Source organism: Pteropus alecto, unplaced genomic scaffold, assembly GCF_000325575.1.
Source record: "Pteropus alecto unplaced genomic scaffold, ASM32557v1 scaffold87, whole genome shotgun sequence".
NCBI classification, from domain to species: Eukaryota; Metazoa; Chordata; class Mammalia; order Chiroptera; family Pteropodidae; genus Pteropus; species Pteropus alecto.
In genome coordinates, this window is record NW_006443225.1 from 609,834 (window position 1) to 620,002 (window position 10,169).

The 10,169-nt window shown below is 34.9% G+C and overlaps 2 pseudogenes; both read left to right on the top strand.

Moving 5' to 3' along the window:
- Window positions 1-6,935: 6,935 nt before the first annotated feature.
- Window positions 6,936-7,054, top strand: LOC112472623 (annotated as a pseudogene).
- A 798-nt stretch (window positions 7,055-7,852) lies between these two features.
- LOC112472676 lies at window positions 7,853-7,972 on the top strand (annotated as a pseudogene).
- Window positions 7,973-10,169: the final 2,197 nt, after the last annotated feature.

Consider the following 10,169-nt stretch of genomic DNA (forward strand, 5'->3'; position numbering starts at 1 on the left):
TGACTGCCCATTCTTTCAAGAACATTTACTACAAAATAATACTGAGAAAATACTGTAATAAAATTTGTTCCCAGTCATAAAACCAAAAACAGAGGACTGCACTCGAAAGGATGCACATATGTACACATACAGACCGCTCCCAAAAAGAAAGTAAAATGCTAACTCTCATTTTTTAATCGTATTATGGGCGCTGAGCATTCCCATGGGATTATAATAAAGCCAAAAAACAAAGGCAGCATGTCAGGGGTGGCAAAGGTTTTTAAGACAACCAAGCCCAGCTCTCAAGACATGAACAAAATCCATGTAGAATATTTAAAAACATACCACAGAGTCTATATACACTTCTCTTTATGAAGTCTCCTCTTCAATTCTCTCTTGCTAGAACACAAGTCTTTTTAGCTGATTATTTTTTGGCAGTGTTATTTTTGCTTTGTTAGAGCATTTAATATTTACACACTATCTTTCTCTTTACCCCACCTTTGTAAACTCTTAAATATACTTTTGCTAAAGTTCCCCAATTGTCTTTGGTAGGAGAAATCTGATCTATAAATTTCTTAGGATTGGTTCATGTGTACAATAGCCTTAAATTCTTGCATATTGAATACTGTTTTGCCATTGGCTTAGCAATCTATAGACAGTTTGGTTGGAAATAAAATCCTTGGTTCATACTTTCTATTCTTGAGTTTCTGAAGAGTACTATTCTATTTCTTTGCTGTGTCTGTTACTGTCTAGAAGTCTGTTGTCAAAATGATTTTTTTTTTTCTTCTTGTGATTGGTCTCTTGGATTGGGGCAGAGAATTTTTCTTTATCTTTAAATCTTATAGTTCTATTAAGAAATGTCTCACAGTTGATTGTTTGAAACACTTTTTTCCTTTTGTACGTAATGGGCTTTTCAATGTGTAGATTTAAGTTTTCTTTTATGTCAGGAAGTTTTCTTGAATTATATTTTAAAATATTAGTCCCATTTTACAGTTTTGTTTATCTTCTTCATGAGCTCAAATTTAGTAAGTACTGGATCTTCTTTCGCTGTCTTCTATATATGCTACTTATTCTCTGATGCTTCCCACCTCTTTATGTTTTCTTTCTTTTTTTCCTCTATAAATTTCTACTGTAAATTCAGTCATATTTATTCTCCCTTGGCCACTAGTAATTTAATCTTCTTTTTTGAAATTACTTTATTTCTTCTCAATTTATTTCCTAAGTTGTTTTTTTTTTTTTTTTTTCCCCCATGCTCATAGCACCTGATCTTTCTGTGTGGTCTCCCATCCAAGTACTAACGAGGCCTGACCCTGCTTAGCTTCCAAGATCAGACATCAGGCATGTTTTAGGTGGCATGGCCGTAGACCATGGACTGTGGCTCCACTGGGGCATGAACCCAGGACGTTCTGCGTGTAAAGCAGACCTGCTAACTGCTACACTATGGAACCATGTCCTATTTCCTAAGTTTGATCAACTTCTATTTCATATCTTCCTTCTGTTTGCCCATTTCTGAAATTTTTAAAATCGGATTCATAGTGTTTGTTCATATGTGTAGTCCTTTTTAAATTATATTTAATTTTGTTAGAGTGTTGTGTTTCATTTGTTATTTGCTGTGAAGGTTTTATTTTTAATAGATGAGTAGAATGTTTTCTTCTGCTGAAAAGATTTGATTTCCATTTTCCGTTTCCTACTTTTAAAGTCTTTGGTGGATAAGTTTTTATTTTTTGTATTGGATTTTCCTGAATCAGCATCAGCAAGTAATCTTACAAAGTGCAAGTGGACACTTTAGGGAGTTGACCTGTTTTTGTTTTCAATTTCAAAAGTGCATTATTTTGTTACAGCAATTTAATGAAATTTCTTTAAAGAATAACTTTAAATATTCATTTGATTTGTCTTCTTTTGATTCCTTGGCTATCTTGCTTTATCAAAACCTTTATCATCTAACATTTTTATTTTCCTTTAAACACCATACCTCCAAGGTACACCTCATTCAAAGAGGCCTCATCTAACCCCAAAATGCTGCCTTTTCCAAACTGCCACCATTGATTCCATGGTCTTCTAGGCTTTCTTTTTCATACTTTGGTAAATAATCTTCCGACCCAATAGATCAGACCTGTCCCAGGATATCCTCACTACTGTTATGACATTTTTCAGGAAATAATTTAGTTCTACAACCGCTAGGAACCTGACATTTTCCTCCTCTCCTATGAATCCTTACCTGATTATGCTATGATATGGCCTAAAAAATCAAGTCTACAACTCCACATGTTTACTTTCTTATTTTTATCGGTATGAAGCTTATAGTTTTCTCTGTCTCTTGGGTAATCTATAATCTAAGTTTGGGTGGCTTTATTTGTTCTCTTTGTTTTGTGGGAAGGATGTGTGGATGAACTTAAATTTAGGTGGCCATCATATCTTATGTGATGCCAGAATGATATCTCTTTTTCAATTAAAAAATAGAGAGAAATTAAGCTTTATTTTTATTCAATATGTGGATGACATCTGTTATACCATTACCTCATTTAATAGCTAAGAAAACAGAATCTCATAGAGATCAGTTAATGTGCCTAATGTGATATGTCTACTTAGAAACTGGGCCTAATAAAATAATCATATCTTTGAAAAACAGTATAGTTTCGTCTAGTTCACTGGCTCCTAAACTTTTAGCTTTAGGATCCCTTTGCCCTACTAAAAATTATTGAGTATTCCAAAAGAGCTTCTGTTCATATGGATTCTATTTATCAATATTTACTATAGTAGATATTAAAGTGTTTTAAATTAGAAATGTTTATTTATGAATTTACTTTAAAAATAACAAACCCATCATGTGTTAACATAACTAACACTTTAAATTTAAAAAAATCACTATTTCCAAAGCAAACAAACAAAAACATTTAGTGAGAAGAGTGGTATTGTTTCATTTTTGCAAATCTCTTTAATAAATGGCGTAATAGAAGATAATTTGCCTCCTTAAATACGATTTTGTAATCAATCAGTTGCACTATGTCATTTTGGTTGAAGCATATGAAGAAAATGCAGTCTCACACAGATATGTAGTTGCAAAAAGAAGTATTCTATTAGTTTTTGCAGATAATTATGGATATTCTTCTTTGGTAGTTTTTCCAAACTTAACAAGTGATAGTTTTTTTGAGGGTTGGTTGCAATGTAGAATTTCAAACTATATTAATAAATTTTGTACTTTCTTATAATAATATCCATTTGTCTAGCATTTTGAATGGATCTTTTACTTATACAAAATTTTATTGCATGATACATCAGTCACTGGAAAAATATTAGTTTACTTAGTTATGTAGAACTTCTAAATGTTGATATTTCATTATAAAGTATATATTTTAAAAGGAATAACATTTAAAAAAAATATGATCACTGTGCTGTGAAGGTTAATGCCAGCAAGCTTAGAGTTGACTCAAGATATTTTGCTGCATGGTACTGTCAAGGCATGAAACACGATGATTGATTAATAGTGTTTGTGTAAAGATATGTCTGAAGTGAGTTTCAGAGTGGTTCATACCAGCTTGTTGGCTTTTTATATTAATAATTGTGAGATTGATATTTTGTACCTAATTTTAGTGAGATCACCAGGAGTGAGGAGAGCTCTGATGTGGAGCAACAATCTGCCCTCATGACCAGCAAGGTATAAGAAGTTCTGGTTCAGACTCCAGGTCAGGCTCCCTGATTTTGATGTGTTTGCTATACACACCCTCCTGATCTGAGAAAGAAAATACTGTCATTATTTTAGATGTTATGGATGTCTACTTTGGACAATCTAAGAGAATCAATTGAAAAAAAATGTGATTTTTAAAATTAGAAGAGATTTCAGTAAGACAGCAAGACAAATGATTACTATTACAAAAACTGATAATTTTCTTATACATTGGCAATATCAGTTAGAAATATAATAGAAAAGACCCTGCCCCCAAAATATTTTTAAACACCCCAAGATAAATCTTACAAGGAAGATAAAAATTTTATATAAAAGGAATTATAAAATTTGTATTAAAAATGTTGTATAAGTAGTGAGATATACTACATCCCTGAATGTAAAGACTTGACATGATTTAGATATAATTTTTACCTAAATTAACCCATACATTTGATTGATACCCCATCCAAATCCTCCAAAACATATTGTGTGGACATGGCAAAATGGAAAAGCCATTGCAAATAAAAAGAAAACAACTAATGCAAAGTCCTTAAAATGAGAATCTGTTTAGTGTGTTCAAAGAATAGAAATAAGACCAGAAATGTTGGAAGTGGTAAGAGCTGGAAGAAGATCAAAGAGATAGATAGGGGCCCAAAACTGTAGGGTTGGTTAAATAATTTGTGAGCTGCTTAAATAATTTGAATTTTATTCTAAGTGCAACAGAAAGCCCCAGAAGAACATGATTATGAATTATATTTTAAATTTTACTCTGGTCATTAGTGGAAGAATGGATAGCTGAGGAATGAGAGTAGGAAAAGGTAAACCATTATGTAGTCAAGGCAAGATATGATTGTGACTTGGATTACAGAAGAGATGTAGATAAGTGAATAGGTTTGAGATATGTTTTAGAAGACAAATCAATAGTACTTGTGGAGAAGAGAATTATGTGGGAAAATGGAAGGGGAGGAAAAGGAATCGAAGATTACTTTTAAGTTTTTGGTCTGAGCATTTGAATAAAGTGTGGTAGCATTTATGGAGTTTGGGAAGATTGTGGAAGGAGCATGTTTTGGTAAAAAAACAATGAGTATGTTGGACATGTTTAGTTTGGCATACCAGTTGGTTAGCCCCATGGAGATGTCAAATGGGTGATTGGCCGTGCTGATCTGAAATTCAGGGGAAAAATCAGATGCCAAAGATATAAACGTGGAAGTTATCGGGGTGATAATAATTAAAACCATAAGACTGGCTGAGAAAAACTAAGAGAAATTGTTGATTAGAAAGAGAAGGGGGACAAAGACAGAACCTAAAATTTCAAAGACTGAAAACAATAGAAATTTATTTCTTACTCATGCTGCACATCTACTGCCAGTTGGGGAGGTCTCAGGCTCTGTGCACTGCAGTTAGTCAGGGGTATAACCTAGATGAGAAGCTCATCTTTAGCACTTACTGTTATCATACCAGAGAGAAAAAGAGTGACACCCATCATTTTTGCCCTTAACTTATTGGCCAGAATAAATCACTCAAAGGAGCCAGGAAGTATAAACCTCCCATATGCATAGAGAGCATTGTGCTAGAAATACTTGTCAAACAAGTTTGACTACCACCAAAGATTCCATTTCTGATGCCCATTTATTGTTTCTCTTCTCTCAATTGTAGACTAAGTCAAAGTCACTTGCTTTGAGTAAGAGGGAGTGATTCAAAGAGGAAGAATTAGGTAAGATGTTTTACTGAATGTTAAAGTAAATATAACTAAGGAGAAGTAATTGTTGAGTTCCTATTTTGGATTTGTAGTTAGAAATATATGATGCCCATCAGAACAATTAGAGGTTGAGCTCTACCAACTTTTCTTCTCAGGTGAAGATTCTGATTGGCAGATCTTTAGGTTTGACCAATGCTGAAGTTTTACTACACAAGAATGATGAAAAGTATGTGGGGCAAGGGAGTTGAAGTTATATGCAAAGAAATGATTATAATAATGATGGACTATGGTTGAAACAGGTCATTGAGTGACTCAGTTATTCTTAAATTCTTTTGTGAAATAAAAAAAGAAGTGAAACTGTACCTCAGACACAGCGAGCAAGCCCTTTCCCACTTTACAGCCTCTTTCCTCATCTGTAAAAATAGAAATAATAATCTCTACTTTTCAGAATTGCTAAGATTGTAAACTGACAGTAATCACTATACAAGAAAATGTTTATAATTTTTAGAGATGCATATTCAGGTTTGTAGGGTATTGTGCCATAACACTAGGATTGACTTTAAACTATTTTTGCAAAGAAAAAAAAAGAGGGGTAGATGAAACAAATGGGTGTGAATTTTTGATAATTGTTGATTTGGGGTCATGGATGAATGTGTATACATTGTATTTTTCTCTCTACTTTTGTATATATTTTAAAGTATCATAAATACAATTTTAAGCATTAATATTTTAGAAAGGTGCAGGTCCAAGAATTGTTGTCTTTTTTGAAGACAGTCGTTCTATTGCAATTGCTTTCACTGGTTCTGCTCTGATCCTATAATGTGAACTTTATAGATTAACTCTTAGAGGATAATTTTATTTCTTACTTTTATGATTCGAGGAAGCATCTCACCTTTTGCCTTTATGTGCTACCTCTATCACTGTAAACATCTTCCTATTTCTATTTTTAAATTGGGAGTTTTTCCTCAGTAGAAAAGATTTTATGAAAAATAAAAAAAAAAAATAGGAAAAATTTCCTTCTGTCAAGAATAGAGGTTCTTCTGACACAGAATAGAGAGAGGGCCAAAATGGATGAACCATTAAAGACCATAGGCTTAGAATATAACTATATACTTAATTATAATATACCACTCTTTGTAAAACCTGAAATTCTTTAAAAATCCAAATTTAATTACTAACCATTTAGTTAGACCTTTTGGTTACAAGTGATAGAAATGGAACTCGAAGTCAGTTAAGCAAAAACAGGGAAATGCATTGGTTTGCATAAACATAACATGATAATTGTAGAAGTGACAGTGGCCACAGAGCTGAGAAAGATGTGGATCTGCTGAGGGTAAATCTGTTAGCTCTTTTTACTTCTATCAAGTCTATTCCTTCAGACCTATTTATCCATAAGGCAACGTACTATCTTGTGATAGCACTGGTCTAACCTCCTGTTAGTCTCATTACCAGTGTGGAGAAAGATTCTCCAATCTGATAGCCAGTTAGAAGGATCCAAGGAAAGAATGTTGATAGGCTTAGTTTGAGGCATTTTGCCCTTGCTAGAGCAATCACTATGGCCAAGAAGTGAACAATTGAGATTAATCCAGCTCAGTCTACGGCCATGCTACTTTGAACAAGCCCAATCCCGTCTGATCTCGGAAGCTAAGCAGGGTCTGGCCTGGTTAATACTTGGATGGGAGACCACCTAGGAAGACCAGGTGCTGTAGGTGTAAAAAACAAAAAAAAATAAAAAATAAGGGATTGTAAGCTGACAAGGTCCTTGCAATCTGTGAGGTCAACCAAGGGTTACCTTGTTTAAAAAAAAAAGTGAGAATTATTGGGTATGAAAAGTGTCAATAGAGGATTAACAGTGTGATAGGATGGGGTGGAGGAGGGAGGCTCCTTTAGATCTTCTTGGGAGAGATGGCATTTGAGTTGAAATCTTCAGCACAAGAATTAATTAGCCATTTCAGGCAGAGGGAACAGCAACTATAAGGCTATAAAGTGGGAAAGGGCTTGCTCGTTGTGTCTGAGGTACAGAGAGGGGTTCCGACAGTCCAGAGCTTAATAAAAGAGACTCTGGTAAAAGAAGTCAGTGAGGGAGCCAGCATATGGATTTTGTTCTAAGAGAAATAGAAATCTGTTGGAGATATTTAAACCAGAGGAGTGACAGTATTTGATTTATACTCTTGAAAGATCACTCTACCAGTGATATGGAGAAGAGATCAGACTGGGGTATAGGGTATAACTGGAGGAAGGGAGCTCAGTCTACAGTCATCTAGAGAAGGGACGTAGAGAGCAGTAGGTAGACCTGCGGCATGCTCGAGAAGTAGGATAGGCAGAACTTGCTGATGAGTTTGATGTGTAGTGATGCCATACATAGTCACCAATCCTGAGAGGCAGAGCCAGGATTTGAACTTGGGCTGCATTCTTAGCATTACAGTGAGGGTTAAGAACATGAAATTGATCTAGATAACCTGGATTTGTGCCTTGCTTCCATACTCATACCACTCTAAAAAATGAGGTAAGTCTACGGCCATGCTACTCTAAATGTGCCTGATCTTGTCTGATTTCGGAAGCTAAGCAGGGTCAGGCCTGGTTTAGTACTTAAATGGGAGACCACCTAGGAATACCAGATGCTGTAGGCAGTAAAAATAAATAAATAAAAATAAAATGATGAGAGAAATATATCGGTATACGATTTTTCAAAGTGGACCATTTAGAATAAATATAATTGGTGATTGGTTGAAGGATACTAATGCCTCTCATCAGAGGAATAATACTGTACTCAAGTAGCTTTTGAGAGAGCAGATTCCTGTGCATGACAGAGTACTCTCACATCAGGTCACCAATGTATCCTATTTATGTATGATGGTTATGTAAATAAAACCAGAAAGTGTATTATGGGAAAATATTGGTGGGAAAGGGTATTATGGGAAAATATTGATTTTAAATTAATACTTTTCAAAGAGTTGTTTTAAAAACAATATGAAATAAATGTCTTATTTTAAAGTTGGAAGATAGAAAACATGAAATGTATTTTCTTTAACATTTCTGGAACTTAGGTCCAAGCTCTAGGCAATTCAGACCAATCTCAAAAGTCAATTGCGTGTTAAAAGTGACTGAATGTTGAATGAGTATTTAAGAATGAGTGTCATGTTCAATTTAGGCACAAGCCTCAAAGGGGACATTATCTCATTTTGTATCTTAATACTACAGATCTTTAACTGTTTCCAAGCAACGCACAATATTTGGATAAATGGCGTCGATAGGCAGTCATCGCATTTTATGTCTACATCCTCTCAAACATCCAGATGTCTGTTAGCAAATAGATGTCTAAGTGAATTATTGTGTTTTTTTTTTTTTTTTCTGAGTATTTGGTATCATGTAGTTTCAACCTGGCAGTCTCCCAAAAGACATGTCTTCTTTCAGAATTTCATACGCCACATTTTTTCTCACCTTACAACAACGATTGGTAAAACATGTCAGTCACCCTCCTTGTTTTGGGAGTTATGGTGGACTCCTGAAAGTAACACTGATTCTGAGTTCCAAATATCTCAAGAAGCTGATGATAGCTAACATCATACAATTTGTGGTTCTGTTATGTCACGGAGCTATGTATTTTTAAGAGGAAAAGGCATAAAGAATATTCTCCACTGTAGTTTGTAAATAAAATCTGAATGGGTAGATGTATCATTTCTCTTAAGCATTACAGTAATACCAGTAAATAAAATAATCCTAGCTATACAATAACTTAGATAAAACTAATATAAACAATTCTAGAGATATTAGCATTTTCTTATTTTTTCTGAAGTGGTTTGCAAATTGTCGGTTTGTATATTCCCATGGGAATTAAATTCTTGGTGCCGCTTGTATATCGAGGAGTCTCAATGTGGGAGAATTTAACATGAAGTCCTTTTTACCTAATACCTGTTTCCCAAATAAGTGAAAAAAACAAAACAAAACAAAACAAACCATTTTCCCAGTGGGAAGTGGCTCACTTAAAGCTACCTTGGCCATATCCCTTACTTAGCATTGAATGTCAGATATTAGAATACTCATTCCAATAAGGTTCAATCCCTGCCCCTCTTCCTTCCTTTTTTCTTTCGTCCCTCCCTTCCTTCCTTCCTTCCTTCCGTCCTTCCTTCCTTCCTTCCTTCCTTCCTTCCTTCCTTCCTTCCTTCCTTCCTCCCTTCCTTCTTTCTTTTTTTCTAACTTAAAAGCTCCCCTCCTCCAGGGCAGACCAGAACAGTGAGAAATTTACTTTCTTTTATTTCTTGGAGAAGTGAGAGGGAGAAAAAAGGGAGAGGAAAATGCTTAAAGAGATGCCTGTTGGGGGCGGATTGTAGACATCAATTTGTTTGGTGATAACTGCTGTTGGAATTCATTATCTGTGCGTCCAGTTAGAGTGTTTGATGCACTAATATGTCCTCAGGGTGATAGCTCATTCCCTGCATTCTGCCGAACTTCATAGTCCTTGGACAGTTTTGCTCTGATCTTCTGAGGACATCACGATGAATGTACCAGGTGGTCCTTGCAAGTCTATAGCTGCAAAGTGTCTACTTTTCTGAGGCCAACTCTTAAAACTTCAGACACTTTGGGATCTATTGCACATTTCTTAGGAACTAGGAAGTAGGTGGCTGGCAGTTCTCTACCACTTCATCTCTCATTAATTTTCTTTTCCATTATTATAGTAGCCAGGGGAAATTTTCCAAATTCATGGTAAGCAGATATCCAACCAGAGAACAAATGCTGGTCTCTTCTTTTAGCATAAACCTTAGTCTTTGCAACACTCCCTGAAGCTTTCTTCCCTTGACTGAGAAGCCCTCTGAATGAAGAGCAAGA